Here is a 13,326-nt window from a genome sequence, read left to right on the forward strand (position 1 = left end):
GATATTGTGTAATATAAGATTTCAGAGACTAAATGTTAGTCTAATCCCCAGCTCAAATAACAAATACGCAAACTGTAATCTGTTTTGTCAATCATGATCTTCCTGACAAATGACTAGCCATTTTCATGTACTTAATCAGGATCTGAAAGCTACCAAATACAGCCAAAGATTAGAACTCTTCTATCTGAAGGTCCATTTCTTTCAACTCTTGCAAGAAAAAAACTAAGAACCTTTTGACAGCCATGATGAGATGCACGCAGCCATTGGATCCATTAACGGAGGCAAAGATCAAAAGTTTCTTTTTTGATAAAAGCGTGACTGATGTAAAAAGAATCATAAACACGCAATCCGAAAATAGTCAAATGTGAATGAAACCGACATTTATCAATAATCTTTTTTCCATTTCTTTATTAGAAAGAAAAGTGATCTTTTTTAGCAAGAGAGTGTGTTGGGTTTAATGGAAAATTTAAAGTTTCAAAAACAAGTTTCAGTGGCATATAGAAGTTAGACTTGCAGCTGACGACAAGGTATTATGAACGAACCTTTTTTCACATTTGTAATTTTTTGGCTACAACTGTAACACCGATAAGTTGCTCATCTATACTGTCTTCTCATCAATTTAAAAAAAATAATCCAGCAGTCTAAGGGGAATTCCTTGTTTAAACTGAAACTTTGCTAAGGAGTGAGGAAAATGTGGTTAGAACGTTGATTGTGTTTCTTATCTAAATAGAAATGCCTGTTAAATTTATCTTGCAGGCAACAATTTTTTAACACGTGAAACATGCAGCCATTTTTTGCAACGATATGCAACAACACAAATGCAGAACATTTACATGATAAACACCAGGTCGGAATGCCCCTTCACGAAGACCCAGATGGTGACGGCCCCAAGCCCATGCAGTGAATCTAAAACTACGATTACATATAATGGCGTAACAAGCTGGAGTTTGCATGTCTGAAAAAGTGATAATAAAATGTCACGAAACTCAGAATTACAAGTGCTCTCCACGGAGATAAATCGTTATTGAAAGTAGGAGCGTTTTATTTCTGACTCAGATGCCCATTTGAGAATTCCAGTGTATGGAAGTCACATTTTACCCACAACATAAAAGAGCAGGCTGCAGAAATGATTGCCCATAGGGCCTTAAATTGCTGTTTCACTTGGATGAAATACCCAATGACAAGGGACTCTTGAATTTATTTGGACTGTACATCTCCTTGGAAACTCTATCGGGGACCTGAGTAGACTCCACTAGGCTAGCCATGCATTCACTGCACGATGATGTAGGTTAATCATCCCTTTGACCAAATATTGAATTACAGTATTATTTTATATTAGATCCTTTGTGATGGAACAATTCAATGCTTGTTCATGTACACAGTTGATGCGCTGCCGTATTAGGAGTGGAATGGTATTCAAGGCTGGTTATCATCTGTGGGGAATCAAACCCAGACCTTTGGCATGTTTAGCAAACGCTTTAACCACTAGGCTGCCCGATCCCTGATCATGAAGTTTCTTATATGAACTGTATTCTGTAATAAAGATTTCGAACATGTGTGGTATCATGTTAAAAACAGTTCTGATAGAATTTGTATGATATCAAGATTCTGATATGATCTTTATGTTACAAAGATTTCTGATATGATTGGTATCATGTTATAAAGATTCTGATATGATTGGTATCATGTTATAAAGATTTCTGATATGATTGGTATCATGTTATAAATATTTCTGATATGATTGGTATCATGTTATAAAGATTTCTGATATGATTGGTATCATGTTATAAAGATTTCTGATATGATTGGTATCAAGTTATAAAGATTTCTGATACAAATATCACACATTGGTATCAACTTTCAGCAAGTATCAGTAGCACGTGGCAAATCCACCCCGGGTCTTTTGTGTAACAAGCCATCACTTTAACCACAAGGCTACCTACCACACAGTACCTTAAGAAGAATAGGTTGAAACTTGATAAGCATAATATTCCAGAATACATACTTTTGTCTCTGTCCCTTGGTTTGCAGCTTAATGAGGGCAGAAATACACAACCGTAATAACCCACGTGGCTAACGCCTCGACTGACAGCTTTTTCAATATTCCCTGTCACGCTCCACATACTGCAGTTAGTAAGTACTCTCCTCCCCCCCCCCCGACCCCGCACTAGTTCACCTTGCCCCCAGGGGGGACTCCTAACGTGCGTGATGAAAGACTGGCATGAATCATGTCATATTTTTCATTACCAGTTTTCTGTGGGAGACACATATGTTCCCCCACGGTTCACTACCCATAGATATCGGACATAGGCTGTGCTGTGTTGTTGGTTGGGTGTGCGGATCTTAGGAAAAAGTTTCTGTAAGCTTCACTATTAATGTGTTTCTCCTCTCTGGGTAACTACACTGCTTATTGAAAGCATCCACCAGCATCTTGGACCAATGCCAGCAGGGTGAAGAGACCACTTGTCGCAGCAGGCAGATGGAGTTTGAGAAAAATATATATGGATTTTGAAAATAACTTTTTATCAAATTTAGATATATCAGTATTATCACAGCACTTTTTCTTGTATTGTGTGGACTTTTTTTTAACACACTTATGATACTGGGATTTCGAATTTCTTCCAATCATTGCATAAAACTTCATAAAGCACAGTCAGTGGTTCATAATCAGGGTAAATCTCGATGCGTGAAGTGGTCAGCAGATCCTGGCAGCCAAGGGACACAATTCTGTAAATTGTAAGACCAAAGACCAATGGGTCGGTAGAAGACATTTGCACTGACAGGAGGCCGAGAGGACCTGCAGGTCATAATGACATTGCTGCAGGTCAGGTGACAATGAGGCTGCATTAGGTCACAATGAGGCTGCATCAGGTCACAATGAGGCTACAACAGGTCACAATGAGGCTACTTCAGGTCAGGTCACAATGAGGCTGCATCAGGTCACAATGAGGCTACAACAGGTCACAATGAGGCTACAACAGGTCACAATGAGGCTGCATGAGGTCACAATGAGGCTGCTTCAGGTCAGGTCACAATGAGGCTGCATCAGGTCACAATGAGGCTACATCAGGTTGGTTGGTTGGTTTGTTGGTTTGTTGTTTAACGCCGCACTCAGCAATATTCCAGCTATATGATGGCGGTCTGTAAATAATCAAGTCTCGACCAGACAATCCAGTGATTAATATCATGAGCATCGATCCATGCAATAGGGATCGATGACATGTATCAACCAAGTCAGCGAGCCTGACCACCCGATCTTGTTATTTGCCTTTTACGATAAGCATAGTCACCTTTTACGGCAAGCATGGGTTGCTGAAGATCTATTCTACCCCGGAATCTTCACGGGTCGGCTACATCAGGTGACAATGAGGCTACTACATCAGGTGACAATGAGGCTACTACATCAGGTCACAATGAGGCTACTACATCAGGTCACAATGAGGCTACTACATCAGGCGACAATGAGGCTACTACATCAGGTCACAATGAGGCTACTACATCAGGTCACAATGAGGCTACTACATCAGAATGAGGCTACTACATAAGGTCACAACGAGGCTACTACATAAGGTCATAATGAGGCTCCTACATCAGGTCACAATGAGGCTACTACATAAGGTCACAATGAGGCTACTACATCAGGTCACAACGAGGCTACTACATCAGGTCATAATGAGGCTACTACATAAGGTCATAATGAGGCTAATTCAGGCCAAAAGGGTGTACTTTGTTAAAAGCTACATGTAATACTGCTACTTATTGGATGAAAGGCTGCTCTAAGTGGTTCACTGGTGAGAACAATGTCCTTGCTTGTGTTCCTAGCTGATCAGCCTCAGGACATTCCACATGACACACATGGAACTTTGTGTGGGCAAAAGGAAAGGTACACATCGAGTGAGTTAGTGAGTGAGCGAATGAATGAGTGAGTGAGTGAGCTAATGAATGAGTGAGTGAGCAAAAGAGTGAGTGCGGAAGCGAATGAATGAATGAGTGAGTTAGTTCAGTGAATGAGCGAACGAGAGTGAGTGAGTGAGTGAGTGAGTGAGCGAATGAGTGAGCGTGTGAGTGAGTGAGTGAGTGAGTGATACTCCACTCCCATGGACACTGTGCCTTTAACAGCATGAAACCAAGAGAAGGCATGTAACAATGTACCCCCATGGAGTACTGAAAGTGGCAAAGGGTGGGTGAGTGAGTGAGTGAGTGAGTGAGTGAGTACTGAAGGTGGCAGTGAGTGAGTGAGTGAGTGAGTGAGTGAGAGTGATTGGTTGAGTGGGTGAGTGAGTGAGTGAGTGAATGAGAGTGATTGGTTGAGTGAGTGAGTGAGTGAGTGAGTGAGTGGGTGGGTGGGTTGGTGGGTGGGTGGGTGAAAGAGTGAGTGAGTGAGTAAGTTGACGCAGCTCTGGTGAAACCAACGCACATGGGTATGGTGCTGACAAACCTTATAACATTATCAGTGTGAATTTGGGATTCAAACTCATCATCATAGGATTCTGGTACACCAAAGGGACGCCACTCTGCATAGAAATGCAGCCAATATCTACAATTTGATAAGCAAGTGGAGACACCAATAAGGAATATTCATTGGGATCTGACATGAAATAGATCCTAAGTAGGGCTTGTTTACTACCAGAATTATTCATGAGCACAACACCTACAAAAAGTGTGTCCCTTACAACGATATATGTCAACCGACAAGCGTTGTGAATAATTTTAAGCTTAACCAGGTTGATCATGTTGATAGTGTGATGAGTCATAACAGCTGCAGCAACCTGAGGATAGGAACACGTGAGTTGGTCTTCCCTTCAGTGTCCCAAAAAACTGCCTGCCCACCTGCCCGTGGCTGGTAACTTTTCTGTCGGGCTGCAGGAAATTTTCCCCAATGACTGACTGTCTCGGCACATAATTTTAAGACTGCCTACATCTTCAGTTTTATTACAACTCCTTGTACATCCCCAAGAAATTGTTTGCAACTGAATCAAGGCGTGATTTGTCTCTTATTTGAGTGATTTTTCAATATTTATAATGTCTGAATGCGGGCAGGTAACTTTGAAGATGACAGGCAACATTTATGGGTCACCTGCCCGACCGTCGTGTTGGGTGTTAAAATTATTTTCAAACACTGCTTACCATCGATATGAAGAGTATTTCAGTCATTTGTCATCTAAAACTGGCCTCCTCGGGCGATATCGCTAGGGTGATATCAAGCTGTCTCCCCGGACATATCAATTCATTGAAACTGCATATCTATATCACGGCACTGCGGCTTTGTGAGCATTGAAACATCAATGCAACCTTGTCACATCTTTTTTAATCCAATTTTGTGAAAACTACACTCTGACATAAGGTGCTCATGAGTGAGTGAGTGAGAATGGTTTTACGCCGCTTTTAGCAATATTCCAGCAATATCACGGCGGGGGACAACAGAAATGGGCTTCACACATTGTACCCATGTCGGGAATCGAACCGGGTCTTCGGCTAACGAGCAAACGCTTTAACCATTAGGCTACCTGACCGTCACTAAGGTGCTAATGGATCAATGAGGATAATCAGGGACAGCATGTGACTAATGTTCAGTCTTATCCGATTGGGGTGCACGCCTCCTTTTTGATTGGTTGGTGGATTTGTTGGTCGACATCTCACGTAGCAATTATTCCGGTATATGAAATAAATTAGTCTGTACGAGACAATTCAGTGATTGATAATACGAGCATTGATCCACACCATGTAATCAACCAAGTGACAGTGTGGGAATGAAACAGGTCTTAGGTAAGACAAGCAAACACTTTGCCCACTAGGCTACCCGATGCCAATAAACAAGGTGACAGACTGTATACATGTGGATGGTGAATGGAAAGCGGAGAAAGTTGTCCAGCCTGCAGCATTGTTGCCTTACTTAGCACACATGTGGTGCATTATCAACGTCTGGCATTACAACTAAGTACCTGCAGATGGCAGCATGGCCTTGTGCCCACACACTGGAGTAGAGTTCTAAGCTGGTCACACAATCTGTCTATTTCTAGACAAAAGCGCTCAGAATGATGTTGTTTGGTTAGTTTATTTCTAGACAACATTTACACTTGTGTCAAAGGAATGCCGTGAACAAGTTTTTCCTAAAATAAAACATGACAATATTGATAACCTACTTGCATGTTTTATACACTGAGATATAATATCTTACATAAAAACTACTTATATTTATTAATAATAACCAAGACTCTCCATCAATGACAAGCTGTGCGTTGGTTGAGCATCTGTTTGATACCATAACGAGCTGTATCCTAGAGCTAAAACAAGCAGTATCCTACAGCTAAAACAAGCTGTATCCAAGAGCTAAAACAAGCAGTATCCTAGAGCTAAAACAAGCAGTATCCTAGAGCTAAAACAAGCTGTATCCTAGAGCAAATACAAGCAGTATCCTAGAGCTAAAACAAGCTGTATACTAGAGCTAAAACAAGCTTTATCCTAGAGCTAAAACAAGCAGTATCCTAGAGCTAAAACAAGCTGTATCCTAGAGCAAATACAAGCAGTATCCTAGAGCTAAAACAAGCTGTATCCTAGAGCTAAAACAAGCTGTATCCTAGAGCTAAAACAAACATCGAGAGAACACATATCCCCAATAGAGACACCTCATTTCCAGGCCTTTTGTTAAGTGAGTGAGTGAGTAGCGTTTTACTGCACTTTTAACACTATTTCTGCCGTACCATGGACACCACAAGAAATGAGCTTCACATATTGTACCCATGTGGGGACCAAACCCAGGTCTTCAGCGTTTGATGCTTTAATAGTCCACCCCACCACCCTGTCACAGACCTTCAGGATGATGATGATGGCGATGAGGAGGATGAGGAACACCTTAATGATATAAGGAGGCTGAGATATTATTTGATATCTTTAGCATGATAAGCAACCTTACTAAGACGGCTGGAGGTGGGGAGGTGGGGAGGTGGGGTGGTGGGGAGGTGGGGTGGTGATGGCAGTGTGTGAGGGATGTGGGTGTGGACAGTGAAGGGGGGGGTAAAGAAGTGGGGGAGGAGAGGGAGGAATAAGGGTTAGAAAATAGGAGAGGGTGAGGAAATGGAGAGAAGGATAAAGAAGTGGGTGGGAGAGGAGGGACGAGGGAGGGATGAGGGTGAGAAGATTGGAGAAGGTGAGGTGAAGAGGGGTAAGAGAGGACGGTGGGGAGATGGGGAGAGGGGTAAAGGGTAAAGATGGGGGCCTCGGGGGGGGGGGGGGAAGGAGGAGGAGGAGAGAAGAGATGATGGAGGTGATGGTGGTAGGGAAAGGGATGAAGGTTAGGAGATAGGAGAAGGGGGATGGGGTTGGTGGGAAGAGATGAGGAGCAGGGCAACCCCACCACCAAGTACAGCTGTGACATACATCAAACATGCAACACACATGAATCACACATGCATCACACATGCCAGCCATATTGTGAATCCGCCAACGCTAATCTGGCACAGCAACATCATCAGAGGGACCTTGTTGTATTTGCTTGTGTACCTCCCTATCTACATGATCTAGGGTTTATCCTCTATTGTCAAAACCAGGACTCTGGGTAATAATATTTGGGGTCCCAGGAATGAACACGGGGTCCCAGGTCAACCACATATTGCATATTTCACTTGATTTCCAACAATTTTACTGATGCAGCAATGGAAAATAATCGTACGGGCTGAAACAAGCCTATTACAGACATCGATTAGTATGAAGGAAATTATCCACTGACACACTGAACTATGTGTGTTATTTTTACCAGTATAGAAATATCAGTTATATGTAGCATGCAATTTATAAGTTTGTTACACTGAATGATTTAAACAACTATAATCTTGAGCGTCACTCAGGACTAACGTAAATTGTTTGAATCCATTCTCTTCAGAATCTGTACGCATATTTACTTAACAAAGTTTTGGATCCTGAATATTTGGAGGGACAAGTTTTTGTAATGAAGACCGAGCACATAATTTCATAAAGAATATCCTCCAAAATATTCATATGATCCCAAATTTGTTTTGTTCAGTACAAAAAATAATATTCTGTTTTTGGTAAACCTCTATCAATATTAATTAGCTATTTATGCCAATGAAAATATTTGCATTTTAATTTCCTTCCGAATCATAAATCACATTGTTTGCACATTAATGTAGAAATTTCAGTAGCATCTGTTTCACCTGGGCTATTCCGTTCATATCAGGTGTGAATATAGGAAGCATATTTAGATATTCTGTCACAGATTGACAGACCTGCTATGGAGAATCCTACACATATATACAAAATGCACATTTCACAATATACATGACAGTTGCCATTTGACATTTGAATCCAACCAGTTCGTCCCCAAAATATTCCAAAAAAAGACAAAAATACTGTTTCCGATACAAAACATATGTGGACATACTTGTCCAGATACAATACGTATCCCGATACAATTGCCGCGTTAAAATACATATCTCCATATACTGGTCAAGATACGATACATATCCCGATACACTTGCCACGATAAAAAACATATCTTCATATACTGGTCAAGATACGATACGTATCCTGATACAGTGATCATGATATGATATATATCTCCAAATACTGGTCAAGATATGATATATATCCTGATACAGTGATCATGATATGATATATATATTTCCATATACTGGTCAAGATACGATACGTATCCCGATACACTTGCCACGATAAAAAACATATCTCCATATACTGGTCAAGATACGATACGTATCCTGATACAGTGATCATGATATGATATATATCTCCATATACTGGTCAAGATATGATACATATCCTGACACACTTGATGATATGATATATATCTCGATATAGTGGGCAAGATATGATATGTATCCTGATACAGTGATCATGATATGATATATATCTCCATATACTGGTCAAGATATGATACATATCCTGACACACTTGATGATATGATATATATCTCGATATAGTGGGCAAGATATGATATGTATCCTGATACAGTGATCATGATATGATATATATCTCCATATACTGGTCAAGATATGATACATATCCTGACACACTTGATGATATGATATATATCTCGATATAGTGGGCAAGATATGATATGTATCCTGATACAGTGATCATGATATGATATATATCACCATATACTGGTCAAGATATGATACATATCCTGACACACTTGATGATATGATATATATCTCGATATAGTGGGCAAGATATGATATGTATCCTGATACAGTGATCATGATATGATATATATCTCCATATACTGGTCAAGATATGATATATATCCTGATACAGTGATCATGATATGATATATATATCTCCATATACTGGTCAAGATACGATACGTATCCCGATACACTTGCCACGATAAAAAACATATCTCCATATACTGGTCAAGATACGATACGTATCCTGATACAGTGATCATGATATGATATATATCTCCATATACTGGTCAAGATATGATACATATCCTGACACACTTGATGATATGATATATATCTCGATATAGTGGGCAAGATATGATATGTATCCTGATATAGTGATCATGATATGATATATATCTCCATATACTGGTCAAGATATGATACATATCCTGACACACTTGATGATATGATATATATCTCGATATAGTGGGCAAGATATGATATGTATCCTGATACAGTGATCATGATATGATATATATCTCCATATACTGGTCAAGATATGATACATATCCTGACACACTTGATGATATGATATATATCTCGATATAGTGGGCAAGATATGATATGTATCCTGATACAGTGATCATGATATGATATATATCTCCATATACTGGTCAAGATATGATACATATCCTGACACACTTGATGATGATATGATATATATCTCCATATACTGGTCAAGATATGATACATATCCTGACTCACTTGATGATATGATATATATCTCCATATACTGGTCAAGATATGATACATATCCTGACACACTTGATGATGATATGATATATATCTCCATATACTGGTCAAGATATGATACATATCCTGACACACTTGATGATGATATGATATATATCTCCATATACTGGTCATGTGAAGTTCAAGCATTAACTACACATATCAAATTCTTTTTATCATGAGTGTCAAAACTAATTTTATCACGACTGAGTACGGAAATTTGTATAAACAGTCCCTTTGTATATCACTCGTCTCACGCCCAGATTTATAAACTTCCTTATCGAGGGAGGACATTTATCAACCTGTTAAAAAAGTTACGGGTAAAATCTGTATAATCATCTTGAATTGTTTTTCACACAACTCAAAAACAATTTCCTGAATGTTACAAAAAAAAACAACTTCCCTACCGATCCAATCAATCAGCTGATGACCTATTAAGGAACTTCCGCTGACAAACAGTAATCTCTTGAAGGAAACTCTGAAATATTTACCCAACTAATTCCAATTTCCTGTTCTGTATCAACTAATTTGATTATCAACTTTATAATTTCGGCATGTTTACATGACTTTTTTTAGACCACTAAAACGTGCAAATCAGTGACAAGCCTAATCCGAGACCCGAGACCCGAGACCCATCAACACAGCACCAGAATCATAACAGAACTTCACAACATCAATAACTATCACAAATCCACCCAATAACCATCAACACCAAAAAAGCACGTGCTGACTCCCCATAATCTGTAGAATCGCATCCATTTTTTACCTGTGTTCCGGATGAAGCCACAATTGATGCTGAGGAACTCGTTGCAGGGAATGGTCAACTGGTTTGGTTAGCACCGAGAGCTCCTCAGCTCTTGCTGCAATCTATCACTATGAGTCACGCTGTTGCTTCAACCATGGAAGCTGCAAGGAGTTTTGCTAGAGCTTGACTGGAGAATGCCTCTCCTCGCTAGCCACCAAGGTATTAATGTGTGCTATTGATTGTAAAGCCGCCTGTCAAAGCTAGGTGTCTGGAATACAGCATAACACTTAACCTCGTTATAACGCGGTTCTTCGTAGAGATGGATTCAGCCGATTAATATCAACACAAGCGTACCATGCAGAACAGCATGCTGGGTAAATGTGACAAAAGTTATGGATGTCTCTCAGAGTACCTCATTATAAGGTGGATATTGGTGCTATTAAAAGTGTTATAATGAAACATTACATCTGACCCGTTCACCAATATAGTGTATATGGATACAAGTTTCTCATGAAAAATATTCCATTGAAGTTATTGCTGTGTATGACAGAAGAGGACTGTTTGACCTCAAACACCATAAATTTGATGTCAATTTGGAAAAATATTTATAAACCACATCATGTTGTTTATAGAAGAAAAACAAACAAACAAGCAAATTTTTCACATTTTTTGTAGCATTTCACATCAATTCATTTTTACAGAAAAATATCTTTTTCTCCTATTCAATCAATAATTAAACTGGGCATAAAAACAAGTTGTATTTTTACAGCTCATTGATGCTTCTTGCCTACTATTTAAGTCACACAAATTTCAAATGCTTTCAAAATCAGCTGGTTTTTTTATGGCATACAGACACATAAAAACACGAAAGAAGCGTTCTGCCCTCTGAACATAATGAGAATATGTAGTGCCTGCCCTTATGACACAATGTGTGTACTATCAGGGGATTTAAATATGTACATAAGTTTTGTAATGATGCTATATAAAAAAAAAAAATATTTGAAAACCTTTAATGGTAGTTATTCATAAAATATACTTTAGTTTAATACATAAAATATCAAAATATAGTATCATTGCAATGTTCTAAATCACCTAAATATCAAACCATAAATACTCTGTCACTTAAACCAAAACATTCAATAAATATCTCTATTGAAATAATGTTAATCTAAATGCCATGTAAGCTATGACTTGATTTGGGTGTCTAAGTATCAATGTAAACAAACCTGAATCCCCATTATCCAACTAAATAAACATTACCCTAAAATAACATTGTCTCCGCCACTGAATTACCTGTATATTCCACAAGTCAAGACAGCACCCTAATTACCTAGACCTACTCATCTAAAACAACAGATGTCACCTGTCAATTAGTTAGCGTTTGTGGATACACATCTCAAGGTTCCAATATAATAGTTCCAAACCTTATAAAAACATTCACATAAATGTTAATCCCTTATATGGTCTGTCAACACAACCTAACTTTGTTGTGATTGGTCAACTTACCCAAACCCATGGTATACCACATATAAGTTAGTATAAATATTGGTCCGGAAGATGTGTCTACACATTTCGGCTTGGACACTCGACTAGACGTGTCCTCCCAAGCTCGCTGCCTTACACTTCCACTATGAGAGACCTCTCACAGTCACTGCCGAGTGAGCTTGTCTCCATCCTGGAGCCCCTGCTGGCCTACCGTGTTGGGGACTTCTCACTCATGACATCCTTCAAGACGAGTACCTCCACCCTCTCCATCTCCTTTGACTTAGGTCAGAGGAACAGGCCTCTGTGCAACCTCACTGCTAAGCCCAAGCCTCAGGAGAATCCTACTCCGGCCCCTACCCTTCCTGCACCTCGCTCGGTTCAGAAGGTCAGGCCTCCAAGGAGGAAGAAGTCCCCGTCAGTCTCCGTCATGGAGATTGAGGAGACCCTTGCCTCTACCCCCCTGCCCCCAGTAGCAGAATCGGAACTCGCTCCCCTCGAATCCAGAGGGGAGGAGCCCTTTCGCTCGCCTGAGGGTACGGGCCATGGGAGGAAGAACAGGAAGAGGAGAGACATCCCCTCACCTCAACCTTCCTCCCGACCAACCACAACCGCCACTGCTGAGTGTCAGACTTCAACCCCAGCACCGCCCTCTCTGACTGACAGCTCCGCCCAGACAGCCACACCAGCACCACCCTCTCTGACTGACAGCTCCGCCCAGACAGCCACACCAGCACCACCCTCTGTGACTGACAGCTCGGCCCAGACAGCCACACCAGCACCGCCCTCACTGACTGACAGCTCCGCCCAGACAGCCACACCGGCACCACCCTCTGTGACTGACAGCTCTGCCCAGACAGCCACACCAGCACCGCCCTCACTGACTGACAGCTCCGCCCAGACAGCCACACCGGAGCCGCCAAATCTTGACCACAGACAAACCCAGACCACTCCGGTTGAGGACCCCCCACGGGAACAGGGCTTCCGTGATATTCTACTAGAGAAAGCAGACTTACTACTCAACTACTACAAGGCCAACCCTGACCTCCCCGCCGATTACATTTCCACCCCCTCGGGGCACCTGTACGCCAGAGAAGATGCACCGCTCGTCTTGGTGCAATGTCTAGAGGATGAGGAGTACGAGTACGAAATCACCAACTTCTC

General features: G+C 40.7%; 1 protein-coding gene across 3 annotated transcripts in view; it reads right to left on the reverse strand.

Moving 5' to 3' along the window:
- The window catches only part of LOC139448485 (kidney mitochondrial carrier protein 1-like), a 58,547-nt gene that overhangs the window by 29,652 nt on the left and 15,569 nt on the right, over positions 1–13,326 (reverse strand). The window contains exon 1 of one of the 3 annotated variants that reach the window (XM_071230032.1): positions 10,702–10,885. The exons of 1 other annotated variant lie outside the window; for it this stretch is intronic. The gene's annotated coding sequence lies outside the window, so the exon portion shown is untranslated. Of the gene's footprint in view, positions 1–2,005; positions 2,075–10,701; positions 10,886–13,326 lie in introns of those variants that run through there. One more of the 3 variants, XM_071230033.1, reaches the window with a different exon arrangement.

This window comes from Haliotis cracherodii, unplaced genomic scaffold, assembly GCF_022045235.1.
Source record: "Haliotis cracherodii isolate W230 unplaced genomic scaffold, xgHalCrac1.p SCAF_7, whole genome shotgun sequence".
NCBI lineage: Eukaryota > Metazoa > Mollusca > Gastropoda > Lepetellida > Haliotidae > Haliotis > Haliotis cracherodii.